This window comes from Phascolarctos cinereus, unplaced genomic scaffold (genome assembly GCF_003287225.1).
Source record: "Phascolarctos cinereus isolate Bilbo 61053 unplaced genomic scaffold, phaCin_HiC Scaffold_726;HRSCAF=1367, whole genome shotgun sequence".
NCBI classification, from domain to species: domain Eukaryota; kingdom Metazoa; phylum Chordata; class Mammalia; order Diprotodontia; family Phascolarctidae; genus Phascolarctos; species Phascolarctos cinereus.
In genome coordinates this window covers 223,380,212-223,397,431 of record NW_027556098.1, presented here as the reverse complement: position 1 = coordinate 223,397,431, position 17,220 = coordinate 223,380,212, and the positions used below count along the sequence as shown (strand labels likewise).

At 36.5% G+C, this 17,220-nt stretch overlaps 1 protein-coding gene across 1 annotated transcript in view; it reads right to left on the bottom strand.

Moving 5' to 3' along the window:
- LOC110211524 (sodium channel protein type 9 subunit alpha) overlaps positions 1 to 16,373 on the bottom strand; it is a 211,305-nt gene extending 194,932 nt beyond the window's left edge. Inside the window, exon 1 of the mRNA XM_078146987.1 lies at positions 16,100 to 16,373. The gene's annotated coding sequence lies outside the window, so the exon portion shown is untranslated. The remainder of the gene's footprint in view (positions 1 to 16,099) is intronic.
- Between the last annotated feature and the right edge of the window lie 847 nt (positions 16,374 to 17,220).

The following is a 17,220-nucleotide window of genomic DNA, read 5'->3' as shown; positions in this document are numbered from 1 at the left end:
GGGCGAGTTCTACCTTATTTTCTTTACTTGTAAACAGTTTTTTAAAAAAATCAAAAATCTTACTTACCCTCATGTGCTTGTTATTAGGAAAATACTTTGTAAATTGTAAAAGGATACACAACTGGTGACCAAGGGGGCCAACATGAAGACCTAGTGCCTACAGAATTAATTCATATCAGTATGACAACCCAATGTGACAAGTAATGCTTAGACTATATATCCTATTCCTCTATAATTCTCAAACTGAAAAATACACAGAAAAATATCAAAATTAAATGAAAAAATATAAACTTATTCACTAAGAATTATTGTAATAGAAGAGAAGATTTCTCAACTATTTACCATAGAAATCAATGATTAATGTGGTCATTGGGTACTTACTCCCCCAAATTTGGTCTGAGCTGGGTATGAGCTCTCAAGAAATATCAGCTATGTCCCAGGAATGACACAAATATCCACTCAGCATTGTCTCTTAGCACAACAAGGGCTCAAGTGGAGGAGAGCCAAAGCCAAACATCAAAAGTACTCTGCTCCACACAAATTAAACTGATCTCTCTCCTACACTCCCTCAACTGATTCTCATCAGATGGAAAGGTTTAATTCAAGACAGATACACTAACATTCTTCCTATTTTTGATATCCTTAAATACTTTGGCAGAAACCGAAAAATCGTTGCCCATTCAGGTCTTTGCACCAACTCTGCCTATAGTCAGGTAAAAAATCCTAGCTCAATCCTCATTTGCCTATGCGCCTTCCTGAGCTGACACAACCAGGAGACAATTTGAGAATGTAGCACTTAATAGATTATAGAGGTCATATAAGCCAACTCCATTATTTAAAAATGGAGAAACTGACAAAACAAAAACACTGTCATGTTTCCATGAGGAAACAATGGGAACAACGGAGAAATTGAGGACCAAATAAGTTAAGTGACTTGTCCAAATAATAGCATAAATTGGAAATAGCTGAGTCAGAATGTGAACTCTGGTTCTCTGACTACAAATCTAATACTCTTTTCACTAAGCGGTAGCTACTATGAAATCAACTACTATTTGAGAATTTCAGTAACAGTCCAAAAGGATATGTTTGTGGAGGGCAAGAAATAATGACCAACTGCACATTTATTGATTCCTTTGAACCTTGTCTTTTAGTGAAAAGGGACTATGTAAACTAAACAGTGACACATAATGGATGCTTGATGTCATTAGTGTTCAATGAGTGAGTATCAATGAAACCTTAATAGGGAGCTATTCTGGTCACTGCCCATCTCTCTATGAGTTTGACATATGTCATCCAAATCATAAAAATAAACCATGTATGTTAAACGGGAATTGCCCTTTGACTTATATTGGAAGTGCATATACACACATATAATTTCCATAGTTTGTGATAAAATTAATATCTTGACTCTTCCAAGAAATAATTTAATTAACTATTCAGGTGTGTGCCACTGAGTCTTTATTTTTTTTTAATAGGCCTGTTATTTCATTTGCATAGAGAACTCTCAGTGAGGAAAATCTCTGTACCAATGTAGATTGGCACTGACTATGTAATTTAAAGCTGCCTGAGACACTGAAGAGTGAAGTGATTTGCCAAAGGTCACACCACCAGTAGGTGTCAGTTTTCTTGACTCTGAGGGCAGCTCTCTATTCACTACTCCTTAATTCTTCTGCAATAACAAATATTACAGTTACATCTTCAGATGGGAAATGTGTATGTGTGTCAGCATTTGTCATTCTTGATACAGATACTCTACAAATTATGGAACATGTAATTTCTTAATGTCTTAGCTGTGTATATGGCTAGCTGTATGATGCCTCTTCTTTCTTCTACTTAAGCCAAGGCTAATCTGTCTCCCTGCATGATGCTTACTCAAGTAAGTAACCAAGATGTTCTGGGTCAATGGTACCAGCTGGTGCCTGGTGTGAAGGATTACACTGACACCCTCTTGCAACACACCAATACCTATCCTCTTTCCTCAAAAGGATCATGTCCATACATTGCTTTTATCTCCCTCTTTCATTGCTCCTAATTAAGTTCATTTTACTTCCAGAACACAGATTTATACTTGCTTTCCCTCTCCCTCCTCTCTCCCTCCCTCCCTCCCTCCCTTTCTCTCTCTCTCTCTCTCTCTCTCTCTCTCTCTCTCTCTCTCTCTCTCTCTCTCTCTCTTTCTCTCTGTCCCCCTCTCCCTTCTCTCTCTAACTCAATCCTTTCATGCCCCTCTCTCCTCCCTTTATTTTCCTCCTCCACCTCCTATTTTCTTTAACCCTCTTCCTCTCTCTTTTCCACTAGTTGCTCAGTTACTTCAAGACAATCTCTCTTCTCTTCTCTTATTCCAATCTGTGAGCCAAAAATAATCTCAACTGTAGCTGAATCAACAGTCCTGGAATACTAAGGGTATGCCTAGACTGAAGAGCAGTATCATAAATTTTGATATATGTAATTTGGCATAAGGAACCCATGCCATCAACTTCTACAGACCTTAAAAGTACCAAGTCTCCTTAAAACTTTCCACAAAAGCCTCCTTCTTCCTCTATTCTTCCTCCTGTCTTTGAATACTACCTCAAGCACCAACATCTGCATGAAATTTAAAAAAAAACAAACTTCAGTTTTATAATTGTCCTGTTTTATTTGATTACTACTGTTATAAAGACAAAATTCCCCATGATTTTTCTTGCAAAATGAATTTTTGGGCACAATAATAGCCAGTATGATAATACCTAGTATTTATATAGCACTTTAAGGTTTGCAAAATGCTTTACATTCTCATATTATCCTAACAACAATCCTGGGAGGTAAGTGCTGTTATTATCTTCATCTTATATATGAAGAAAGTGAGTCTAGGTTAAGTGACTTGCCCAAGTCATACAGCTATGTAAGTATCTGAGGCAGGCTTCAAACTAAGTTCTTGTTGATTCCAAGTCAAATAATCTATCCACCTTGCCACTTAGTTGACTAAAATGAGGCTCAGAGATGTTAAATGCATTGCCCATGGTTACAAGGCTACAAAGTGTTGGAGGTGGGATTTGAAACCAGATCTTCCTAAGTAAAAAAAAAAACAAACCTGACACACTGTTACACTGCTTCTCACTATATTTGTAAAGAGCTATTCTGTGCTTGAAGTTAAAATGCGAGGTTCTAAGGGTAACTAAAGGTGAAAAAAGAATCATTATTGACCATATTTAAATTCTTCCTATGTAATAGCTCCAAATGGAAACAGGCAGCCAAAAATCACCAAATATTAGTGCTTAAAGAGACAATTTATTTATACCCACATTATTTGATTTAGAGTTGAACAGGCCCAGAGATGTCAAATCACACAACTAATAAATGACAGAGCCATAATTTGAACACATCTTCTGACTCCAAGTCTAACATTATCTCCCCTCTAGTAGAAAATGTTCAAAAATCAACTTTCACGTTTGAAAAAAAAATCCACGCACCAAACCTTTAATCTAATCTAATAGAGGCTGCTTTGGCTTATATTATCAACAGATTTGGGTTTGGAAATAAATCCCACAACATGTATTGAATTATTCTTGAGAGAAATAGAAGAATCTGGAAATAGTATCACATAGCAAAAATGTCCAAAGCATTCTTATAATGGCAGTATGAACAAGCCTAGTTACACTTGCAATTATCTAATAAACATTATAATGAAATATAAACACTATAATTTTAGGAATCTCTACTCACATATGAGCTACTCAGTGATTCACACAAGACAATATGTTTTTTAAAAGAAAAAGTTGTATTTTAATTGAACTTTTCACAAAATTACAAATAGATTAATTTATTTCAAGCAACAGCACCCCTAATTGCCAGTCTGTTCCAAAGGTCCTCTCCAGCAGTTTATAAAGCAACTGATGATAAGCAACTATCCCAAGGCCACAAAGGTAGCTAGGATTCAAACCCAGCCTGAAGGGGGAGATGAGGATGAAAGGAAAGTTCAGGAAGAGAGAGAAGGCTCAGGAAAGATGGAAAGATAACAAGCTAGTTGCCAGAGAAGGAAATCTTGCAGTTCAGACTGAGAAGTAGAACAAGTCTGAGAAATAATGAGGTTTAAGGGATGGTAGAATTCATATCCAGGCACACTTGGATCCCAGAACAGACTCAAGACTTCGCATCTCCTCCTACATTCATTCAGGTAATCTTGTAATACCTTGGAACATGGGTGTTTCTAGCCTTCTCCACTCCACCTTGCTCTGGGCACACAAACATCAATACCACTCTTGTCTCTGGACAAAGAATGTCTATTAACTGGAAAATGATCCAACTGACCATCCCTGTGATTCTTCCTACCTGGCCACCATGCATCTCTATATGTTATCTCCCTCCTGATTAGAATACAAGTTCCTCCAGGGCAGGGATAATCTCATTTTTCTAACTGTATTGGCACACAGGCTATATGAAATTTATAGAATTTCCATTGAATTATACTTTTCTAGTTGGTAAGTTTTTAATCTTTCTCCCTGTCAGCTATCACTTACAGCAATAACAAAAGTTTATATTGAACTTTAAGGTTTACAAAGCCCTGTACTTGGAAGTTTTCAGAAGAAGAAATCAAAGTGATCTATAGTTACGTGAAAAAAATGCTCTAAATCACTATTGATTAAAGTAATGCAAATTAAAACAATTCTGAGGTACTACCTCACACCTATCGGATTGGCTAACATGACAGAAAGGGGAAATGACAAATGCTGGGGGGAATGTGGAAAAATTGAGACACTAATGTTAGTGGAATTATGAACTGGTCCAACCATTCTGGAGGAGAATATGGAATTATGCCCAGAAGGCTCTAAAACTGTGTATACCCTTTGACATACCAATATCACTACATACGCAGTTTGTATCTCAAAGAGATCAAAGAAAAAGTAATAGGACTTACATGTACAAAAAATATTTATATCAGCTCTTTTTGTGGTAGCAAAGAATTAGAAACTGGGGGGATGCTCATCAATTGATGAATTGCTAAACAAGTTGTGGTATATGATTATGATAAAATACTACTGTGCTATAAAAAATGATGAGCGGGATGGTTTTGGAAAAAAACAAACAAACCTTGGAAGACGTATAAGAACTGATACAAAGTGAACAGAACCAAGAGATCATTGTACACAGTTAAAGCAATATTATAACAATGTTCAGTTATGAAATACCTATTTACTATGATCAACACAATGATCCAAACAGATGTGGGGAACCTGAGGTCTTGAAGTCACATGTGGCCCTGTAGATCCTCAAGTGAAGTCCTTTGACTGAATCTAAACTTCATAGAACAAATCCCCTTAAAAATTTCTGAAAAGGTTCTGTTCTGTAAAGTGTGGACTCTATCAAAAGCCTACACCCAAGGACCTAGAAGGCCATATACGGCCTAGAGGTTGCAGGTTCCCCACCCATGAAATTCTGACATAAAAAAGGCCTGTACTTAACATTTTCCTCACAGGCTCCTCAACTCCTACCCTATTACTTTTAACATCAACATATGAGAGAAGTGATTCAAGAATTACTTCTACTTTACAGACTGGGAAAGCTAAAACTAAGAATAGTTAAATGACTAGATTCACACAGCTAATAAGTGTCATGTATAGGATTTCTTCTAACTCTAAGTTCAATGCTATTGTCCTCCACTATGTGCTTCTCAATTTATTTCCCCTTGGTTTCCCCTTTAGTTTCTTTAGAATCCATGAATGTTGGAGCTCAAAGGGACCTTGGAGTTTGTCTACTACTAGATTACTTTCAAGGTCCCTTCCAGTTCTAAGTCAATGATCCTATGACCTAATGAGTTAGCCCAAGTCTCTCATTCTACAGTTGAAGAAATTGAGAATTGGGGTGTGATGAAATTACTTGTTCAATGACACTCTGCTAGTGAATTGTAAAGCCAGGACAAGAATTCAGGATTTCTGATTCCCAGATTTGTGTTTGTACTACCATAGCATCTTACCTAGTACAGTACTTCATGTTCTGTCATATAGAGTAAGGGTGCAAGAGGAAGCCACTTAACAGTGATTGCTAAATCAGTAATCTTAATGTTATGCAAAATTACATCGCTGCATCATAGGATTTAGACTTGGAAAAGACTTAACAAAACCTAAGCAGGGTTGGTTTAGTGAAGGACCAGATTCATGTATTTTCTAGAAACTTGACCACATATGGCATTTATCACCATTATTCTCTCTTCCATCCTCAGAAACCTTCTTTCCATCACTTCTCATTTCTCAGAATGCCTTATTGTCTTAAGTCAGACACTACTATATTGTGCTTCTTTATACTACCGCTTCTACTGGCATGAAATTGCTAGGAAAAAAAAAGGTATAGGATTAGTTTCAAGTAGATTTATCCATGGGATAACTGATTCCTTTCTTTACAAAGCAAATGGCCCATGGTGAAGTAATCGATCAGGTATATAAAAGTAATATCATATGAATTCACCATGATAAAAAAAACAACTATTCGAACACTGATATCAGGGAGGAAATAACAGAATAGCAAACAAAATGAGTACTATACTTGAATGTGAATTCTGGATTTGAAACTTAAATGTAGATAGAGGTAAGCCATGTGGTTTATCTGAGCCCTATTTTCCTCCTCTGTAAGATGAGGGGGATTCAACTTGATGATCTCTGTGGTCCATTTCAGCTTTAAATTCTATAATCCAATTTGGATCGTTGAACAATTAATCTGCCTTCAACAATCAGCAGACATTTCTAAGTGCACTGTGCTAGACAGCAAAAGAGAAATAAAAATTAGAAATGTTTGCCCTCAAAAAAGTTTCATTACAGATAGAGAAATAATTAGTCAAGTGAGCAAGAGAGCCTAATTGTTACAAGTATCACATGAGATAATACATACAAGATATTTTGTGCTATGCCTCTTGCTACCTCTATGACCTTGGAGATGTCACATAAGACTCTCAGTTTCCTCATTGGTAAAACAAAGGTGTTGGACTCGATGATGTTTGAGGCACCATCCAATTCTCAGTCTATGATCCTATGATTTACAGCTGGTAGGGGGAAAGGGAGATTAAGTAATCAAAAGCATTTTAGTTGGATCCTGAAGGACAAGTAGGATTTAAATAGTGGAATATTAGGAGAAGGGCATTCCAGGCATAGGGAATGAAATAAGAAAAGCAATGTATGTGGAGATGTAGACAGCAGGGACCCCATTTGTGAAATGTTTGAGTTGACCAATGTGGCAGCAATAGATAAAAAATAAGCACATGTGCTAAGGCTAAAAGGTAGGCTAGAACCAGACTCCGGAAGGCCTTGAATACCAGACTGAGTCTAAATATTTGAGCAGCTGCATGACATAAACAGAGCATGAACATAATGATAAAATAAATTATGTTATGAAGATTAATCTAGCAATGGTATGAAAGACAAATGGGAAAAGAGAAAGACAAGACGTAGAGGGATCAATTCGAAGGTTATTTAGTTCGAAGGTTGTGTCAATAAAAAGATAAGCAGAAATCTAGGCCTGAATTAAAGTCATTGCAATAGAAATGGAAAGGAAACAACAGATGCCAGGAATACTGAAAAGGAGAATGAAAGTATTTGGCAACTTCTTGGATGCTGGAGTTAGAAGGGATCCAGTGTTGGTGCAGGGTAACTGACCTAATCTATTAGTAGATGATATGAAGAGATTTTTTTTCCTACATCAGATATGGTGTCACAGCAATGTGTGTATGTTACTAACTCCAATTAAAAACAGTCTAATAAATAACTGTCATGTTCATTGGGATAGACTTAAAAGCAAGAACTGGGACAGACTTTAGATGAATGGATTACATATTTCATGTGTGGAACCATTTACATTAACTATATAAAAACTCAACTGAAATTATCTCTTAAGACATAGTAATGAACTTAGCTGAGTAAGCAACTAAACATCTAGGTCAAGAAGTCATCATGATTTGTGACCCGATAGGTTTTTTTTTTAAAGAACATCAATTTATCTTGTTCATTGTACATTAAAAATTATAAAATAGCTTAGATTTAATAAAATTTTTAAGATTTGCAAACATATATGTATATGTGTGTGTATGTATGTATGTGTGTCTATATGTACATATATACATATACATATATATATGTGTGTATGTATGTGTGTGTGTATATGTATATATATATATATATATATATATATATATATATATATATATATATATATATATATATATATATATATATATGAAATCTGATCTTTTTTTTTTTTGCAACTGCCCTGTGACACAGAGGGTATTATTATCCCCATTTTACAGATGAGGAAACTGAGGTGGAGAAAGCATAAGTGACTTGCCCAAGGTCACACAACAAGTAATAGTTGTAGTACACATCTATATGAAGCGGGATTTAAACTCAAATCTTCCTGACTCTAAGTCTAGTACTCCATCCTTTATAGCAAGGATACCAAATTCAAATAGAAATGGATTCCCACTGGCTGTCTACAGACTCAGAAAACCGCAAATTAACATTACTGATGTTGTATTGTATTTTTATTTATTCTGTTGAACATTTCCCAATTGCATTCTAATCTGTTCTGGCTACATGGGAGTTATGCAGGCTAGGTCATTTGCAGCCTGTCTGGCATTTCTGCTCTTCCTCACCGACCAAATGGCCCCATTAAAAGTCTGATTCTGTCCATCAACTCCTTGGAATAGCTAGTGTCTTTTTTACAGAGGACTCTGGATGTAGTTTGAAGATAATAAAACTTTTTATGGGATTTGTTTCAAATGGCTATAGAATAAATATCTTCAACTATAGGAAAGGTCAGATTACCAAGGGGAATTTTTAAAACACTTTTTCTAGCTGGCTTTCTTGACTACCTACAAGATGGTACTTACTTATTCTAAAACCAAGTTGATACATATTCTACTACTAATACTGTGCAATAAAAATATTTATAATCTTAATGAAAAAGCCTCAAAATCTATAATCATTACAGACTTGACAATTAAAAACACCATTACCTAAAAGGGTCATTAATTTAGCCTGGTCTCTGCTAATAGTTACCTCAGAGGAATTTTGATAATGCTGCAACATCCATAAAAGCAAATAATTCAGGCACAAATACTTAGAAGGAACCATTTACTGTTAAAAAATATTCCTTTTGTGAAGGAAATACTACTCTTTTACTATTCCAGATAATTAAAAATCAATAGATGGACAGCAAAGTAGATAACTACCTAGAAATAACTACCTAGGAGATAGGGGAGGAAGGGGGGGGGTGTCAAAGAACCCAGTACATTCCTTAAGTATTTCTCAATCTTAAAGAAACAATAAATAATTTAGTAGAGTACAATCAGTGGCTGAGGAAGATTTTACATTATCATAAGCAGTCTTTCCCTTTTCAACAATATTTAGCTTCTTATGCAGCATTAGCAGTTCAACATTCACTTCAAAGTACTCTGAAATTCCGAAGTACACATCCCAAAAGAATACAAGAATTTTAAAAAAATCTTAAAAGAGGTTTGACATTAAAAAAACATGGTTTATGTGATAACATGGATGTGGAGCAAGAGAGGAAGACAGAGCATTGCTTCATTACATTTATTAATATTATACAAAATGATTCTAAGCATATTGATTAGGGAACACACTATACAATTTCAAAAACAGGCCAAATTCAGCCTCTTGAAGAATTATGGAGTCTGAATACACATTGAAGCACACCTATTTTCACTTGTTTTTTTTTCTTTCTCATGGTTTTTCCCTTTTGTTCTGATTCTTCTTTCAAAAAATAACTAATGTGGAAATATTCATGATTGCACATGTATAACATTTATCAAGCGAGGGAGGGTGAAAAAATTGGAACTCAAAATTTTACAAAAATAAATGTTGAAAACTATCTTTACATGTAATTAAAAAAATACTATTAAGCAAGCTCAGCATCTCGCCAGAATGTGTTCACATTATTATCATAAATACTACCAGGCTGTAAGCTTCTTGAGGGAAGAGATTTTATATCCCCCACTGTGATTAAAAAAAAAGATGCCACCTTATCATTCTATATTTGGCCAATTCTCTTATTTATTTGCAGCCCAACTCTCCACTTTTTCATGCAAATATCTCTTGAGTTAGGATCATTATTGAACTATTGATTTATGTGAGAGACACAGCAAACCAAGAAGACAGGAAAAGGGGGAGGTCATAGAGTCATAAAGCTTGAAAGGATCTTAAAAACTCAACTAGTGCTTCTAGTCATGTTCATGGCAAAAAAGAAAGTAAGACATTTTCAGTCACCAAATTTTATGGGTCCCAATTGGTACAAGAGGCTTGACTGTTCAGCAAAGCCTGAGCAAATAAAATGTTTCCATTTTTTTTTCTTGATGAGGCAGCACCTTTGGTATCTGAATGTAAACTGGTTATTACTTTTGCTCATTAAAGATCTTTCATCCATATGGCCCATATACTTCTCTCATTCTTCCCTCATTCCCTACTTTATTCTTCAACTCTCAGGTACCTCATAGGATGCTGATGAGGATCAGAGAATATATAACTAGAAGAAATTTTAGAGATCATCAAATCCAACTGCCTTATTTCACAAACAAGGACTCTGAAGCCTAAGGAAATTAAGTGAATTGCTTGAGTTTACATGGAAGGTCAGAGAAAGAATTTGAATTCAAATTCTTAGACTCAAAATCTGTTGGTCTTTCCTCCTCACCATTATTCCTCTCAAATGAAATAACATGTCAGTTTTGTAAGGGTAAAGTACTAATGAAGTATAAGACTTCTTCTTCTTCTTCTTCTTCTTCTTATTATTATTATTATTATTATTATTATTATTAATCACCCTGTACTTTATCCAAGTTCATTTATGGAGAACAAGATGACCTTCATTTTAAAATGTTACCTTCATCTTAAGAAGTAATTCCAATTCTATGAAGAAGATTCATTCTTGCCAAAATCCTTCCCTCAAACTTTTTATAGTTATACATCTGAGGAAAAAAGGCTAAGTGACTGCATATAAGATGGAGCACCAGTTCAATCAGCAGTCTAAAGCATTATGACAACCACAATGCATCATCTAGACCAGCAGCATCCACATAATCCCTGGTGACAATTCATGCACCCTTTTTAGTGTTTCAGGATTGAATGAGATAACTAAATCAAGCTTCCTCAATACAGAATTCTTTATGAAAAGCAAATGTGGCTGGGCAGCTGCTAGATAATAGAACATTACTCATATAGAGTTATCTAACATCAAATTTCTAATAGAAAATTGGAACATTTGGATTTTTTTATTCCAAAGATTAACTTGTACAGTATGATGTATATGAGCAAAAACAGGCAGCAAAAAATAAAGTCCTTTATATATGTTTGATGGCATGTTTTGGAAATAATAATATGCTGGGGGTTTTTTTCATATAAACAAGATAACTTTTTTACAAATCTACCATTAGTAGAGTATGCACTAAGAGGATGTGGTTCCTAACCTTTTGTGTGTCATGGATACCTTTGGCAATCAGATGATGCCTGTTGACCTCTTCTCAGAATGATGATTTAAAAGTATAAATTAAAATATGTAATATTGCAAAGGAAACCAATTATACTGACATATTTATGAAACACTTTAAAAAAAATAATGGAGTACTTGACATTCATGGACCCCAAGTTAAGAACCTTGGACTTGGAGGGTTTTCTCCTTCAGTAATAATTTTACAGATGCATTGAGCCACACATATATTAACCAACGGCAAAAATTGACCCTGGAAAAGAGCCAACTAATTGAAACATATGGAGATCAAATGCAGGAGCTTGGCCTCATTAACCCCACATTCTAACCAACTGAGCTGATTGCTAACATAATTTCACCCACCGCAAGCATCTAGAATTAGAACAAAGTATTGCTGTAGATTTTTAGTGAGCACTCAAGAAACACTTAAAATCCTTGACAAAGTACACATACTTTAAACAATTCAATCTATCTCCGAATTCCTTGTCACACCTTCTATGCTAAAGCCAAACAAAAGTATCTTGAATCTTGATTTCATCCTGCCCACCCCTGCCTCTGTACATCGGTACATGATAGCCTGCCGACTCTGAACAACACTTCATTTCTAACCTGCACATCTACTCATTAAAAATTTTGTTTGGTTTGTATGTATAGGATAATTTTTCATACATATATGTATATATGTATATAAATGTGCGCATATGTGTACATATACACACCTGCGCACACACGCACACAAACACGCACACACAGAGACCTATTTGTGTCTAATGGTGGCCACCTCTAAGGCGGGTGGGGGGGAAGGAAAGAAAAAAAGGAATTTATATAACTTTGTTGTATATTTAAAAGGAAGAGCAGATTATACATAGTGGGTTTGCAGTCTAACGTGCAATCCTCTTTTTTTATTATACTATACTATATTTTTACTATATATATTATATTTACTATATATATATTTAATACATATTATACTATACTATATTTTTGGTTTTTTTCTTCAAGGTCCAATTCAAGTGTTACTGTATATCATCTTTTTGATACTTTTCCCCTTGGTAGAATGTAAGCTCCTCTCTGCACTCCCATTTCATAGCAGTGTTTGACACATAGTTTATGTTTTAAAAAGCTTTGCTGAGTTGAATTGAAAAGAGAATCTTACAAATAATCAGAACGATAAGAATCAGAAGGCTTGGGTCCTAACAGTAGCTAAGTCACTGAACTTATAAATACCCTCAGGAAAATAATTTTTCTGCCTCAATTTTCTCAATTTTAAAATGATCTGGTTCCATTTCACCACAACCACTTTTTAATGCTAAAAGGAGCTTTAAGTTAATTGACAGATCATCAAAATTAAGATATATTATTAATAATGTACTAAAATAAAAACTTAATAAAAAGGAAGAAAATAAAATTTTCTCTGATTTCTTTCCCCTCCCAATGATAACATTCTCTACTGAGTGTTTGCAGTCATGTATACCCTAACTTATCATATAGTTCCTCCTTACTGTATTGAGATTTTCAGGGCATGAAGTACCTCATTTTCACCTTTAAAATGAATAATACTGGCATTTCTTGGCACTTTAAGGTGTTATAATCTGCTTTCTTCATTGTAATCCTATGAGCCAAATAATGCTAGTCATATTATCCCCATTATACACCTGAGAAAAACAAGGATAAATGAATTTACATTAATTGCCCTGGATCACATAGCTAATAAATATCAAAGCCAAAACATGAACCCAAGTCTCCTGATTTCTGAGTACTGGACTTTTTCTATTACTCCATGTTGCCTCTTTCAATCATATACCAAGACTTACATGCAATAGGTACTTAATAAATATTTGCTGAAATCAATTTCTGTCATGTTAATTAATATATTATACCAGAACTAAACTATTATCAGCTGACTGTTTCTTGAATTTCGTTAAAATTATCTTAGATTTGTCAGGCCAGACAGAAATGGTTCTTCATTCCACAGCTCCCAGTATAATGTTTGTATCATTAATTTGATACATATATAATGTCTTATATTGTTTTTTGAGACCCTCTATTCTGACTAGGCTACATACATCTGGAAGGCAATGAACAGTGTCCTAGAATTCCTTTTAATTTTCCACGTTACTTAGTACGACACCTTGTAAAGAATTTAAATGATGCATATTTAGTGAAAATGATTAGAATACACCGAAGAATATTTCTTTTAAAATGCTCTGTTCTTATAAATTGGCAGCACTGGAATGTTAGGGAGGTGAATTTACACTGCAGACTTGAAAAGTCTCCAGAAGTAGGGGCTCTCCTGTATTACATACTATATCACACACACACACACACACACATACACATACACACACACACACACACACACACACACGAATCCAATGCCATATAACCAGGAGGAAAGCAAAACATGTTCATCAATTATGATAAGGAAGACTAAACTGACTCAGGTTTCTGCTATACGAATTTCAGTTGGCATAAGGGAATATGAAATCTGCAATCATGGGACTACTTTTTAATAAATAAAGTTTTCCCCTCACAGAGAGCACTAGATGGTCACAATGGATAAAGGGGAAGAGGAAGGGGAAAGGGAAAGGTAAGTGAAAGGGGAAGGAGAAAAGGAAGGAGACTGGAAAGGGAAAGAAGAAAACAGAAACATTAGCATTAGCGAAAGGTCATATAACCACCTCTCCCCACCCCCACTCCTGCCCCCAACCTAAGAAATGGAATGCCTGAGACAGATTTTTCTGGGCATATGGCCAAACTTGAACTAATCAACCTCACTAAGTATCAGTGGCCCATCTGCATGAGATGCTCTATGTATAGGTAACTTGTTATTATACCCATTAAGTGAATTAAGATCAGACAGAGGCTGCAGTACACTACAATTCCCAACAAAGTCACTGTAGCTCAGTGCTGCTTAAGGAAATCACTCCTACAAAAGGAGTGATGAAGATCTGTATCATGCCAGTGCTCTAAACCTGTCATTACAAACAGGTATGAGACTTCCCTAAGTGGGTGACCCAAATGCACATCACTTATAATATGAAATTTGGCCTACCATTGTTCTTTTCTTATGGTTAAATGGTACTGCAGTTTCAGCATTCTGGGCAGCTCATTGCATCAGGATCAAATATCAGTCTACAAGTAATCAATGGAAATGTTTTAAAAATTCTGCTTACCAGGATTTCTAGGAAAATGAATCATAGTTTAAGAAAGACTTGGAAATCATGAATTAGAGGTGATTATAGGAATGTTTCTAGTTACAATTCTATAATACCTTTTTTCTTTGCATATAATCTGACAGCTTTAACAAAAATATTTTTGTAGAACAGCATGCAAAAATGCAGATAAATCAATTTGGAAGGAGGGAAAATATCTTGGGGAAGAATATTACTTGCATGTTTAAGATACTACAATCAAAATAATGATTTAAGAGAGGCAAGGTAATTCAGTGGGTAGATCACAGACTTTTGAGTCAGAGGAGTTGGGTTCCAATTCTGCCTCTGTCATTTCATACCTGTGTAACTTGAGGCAGTTCACTTAATCTTGATTTCTTCATCTGTAAGAAAGGAGAGTATTGGACTAGATAGCCTTTGAAGCCATGTCTATGTGCCAACTCTATGATCCTCTACGAACTGGGATAAATGAGGAAAGATAGGTAAAGTGCTAGGCAAATCTTAAGCACTATATACTATAAGTAATTAAAATTCTTCATCTTTCCTTAAAATACTGTACTCAGTTTATTTTGCTCTGTTGAAGAAGGTTAAAGAAAACCAACTTTTATGTTAAAAATGTGTGCAAAAGAGGCAGAATTTATTTATTTTAAAGGCATCTTCTAAAGCCATATTAATAGTAACCATGATGCACATTTTATATTTCAATATCTCAGTCTTAATTCTTTAACTATTCTTTCTTATTTTTAACTGATGCCAGAATTTCTCTCCATCTAAATAATGTTTTTGGGAGGAAGATCCATGGAAAGTAAAGGGGGAAAATGTTTTCAACTGGAAGTTTATCCATTACCAAAATAATAAAACATCATTTCCTTAATGAAGGAATAATTGGTTTATAGAAGGCTAACCAGTTTTTTGAATATCAATTGTTTTTATGTCTATGCTAAAAAACCTTTTTAAGTGCCCCTTCTGCATCTCCCAAGGGAGTACCAAGTATATAGCCGCGGCATGTCGTAACTTTCCAGATAATAAACGTAAAAAAAAAAAATAAGCAAATAAATAAACACCTTTCGTAACTTAGGTACCGAAAATGTATCGAAAACCACCCCACATTGAGTAACTCTTTGACTGGCTTTTATCTCTATTCTTTTCTCTCCATGACTTGAAAGCCTTGCACTAAACAGAGGCACTCCTACTGAGCAACAGGCAAGGACCAGTCTCGAAATAGAAAGAGTCACTTCTGCTCCTCTGCCTCTATTTCCAGCGCCACCTCAAAGGCCGACCAACCCCACCGCGCCCCCCACCCAACTGCTTAACTTCTTCACCAAAATGAACCCAGTGAAACATGATAGTGCAAAGAGTAACAGGTGAAGGAAAACGGGGAGGGAAGCGACAGTACAGGAAGGAGAGGTTGGCAACAGCTAGCCATCACCCCACCCAGTAGCAGACGAGCAGGAAAAAAAGGCACTTACTTGCTAGCATGCCTGTGTGCTGTTATGCCCACCACCTCCACCTGAACGAGTCTGACCCGTGGAGAGGTCCCAGTTTCCTTAGCTCCTTTCTCTTCTGTCCCTCCCGCCTCACTGCTTCCTCTTACTCCCTTCCTCTCTTTTTCCGAGCTCCTGTTGCTCAGCAGGCGCCTGAGGTTGATTGCAGCTCTTGCCAGCTGCTGACACCCAACCCACGGGAGCACCTGCACACCGCTGGGCTCCTCGGAATTGGAAACACAAACAGCAGCCGCTGGACCAGAGAGCAGCCCCGGAGGCTGAGCCACGCCTTCTCAGGCTCGCCCCGGCTGTTGTAAGACCCCGCCCCCCGGAGGGCAGCCACTGGCTTTTCTCTTCTCCTCCACCCCATCCTCTATCTACTTCTCCTCCTCCGCCCTTCCGAGTCTCCTTCTCCACCACCAATACACACAGGCGCACACACAACACACACCCTTCCACTCTGGAGCCCCCTCCCTCTCCTGGCTGGCTCTCTGGGCGGTGGCCGCGAGAATGCTGCTGCAGCAACATCTGCTCTGCCCTGCGGCATAAGGAAAGGGATGTATGCAGGGAGCTGGACCTCTGCTTCTTCACTCAACCGCACCCTCCTTTCCCCCTCATCTCGCCCCGAATAATTTGCAATTCTAGAGGGATGATGAGTCTTTCCTTCCCAGCAGAATTTGTTCTTATTCCCAGAAACTATTGAGCTACTTGGTGCAGATTCATGCCGAAGCAGAAGAGATACTCAGGCCAATGGGAGGAAATGATCTTGGAAGAAGCGTATGGGGAAAGACTTGAAAGGTTCTTTGTGAAAAGGTTTCTTGGTGCCAGAGGTGAATGTAGTGTCTGGGATCCAAAAGCATCTTTTTTTCCCTTAGGTATTTGATGAGGTGGTTATAAGGCACTGGACTCCTGAGGAAACCTGTTGTCAGCACCAGTAGCTCTGTGAGGATAGAAGGACCATTCATCTGGTTTGTACTTCAGCCTCGCTTTTAAGTGGTCTTGCTGGAAAATGGTGGACACTTAGAAGAAACCAACAGAATATCTGACTTTTTCCTTAGATTTTAAATTATAGAAGGAAGCAGCAGTGACAAGAAAGGAGCAAAAAT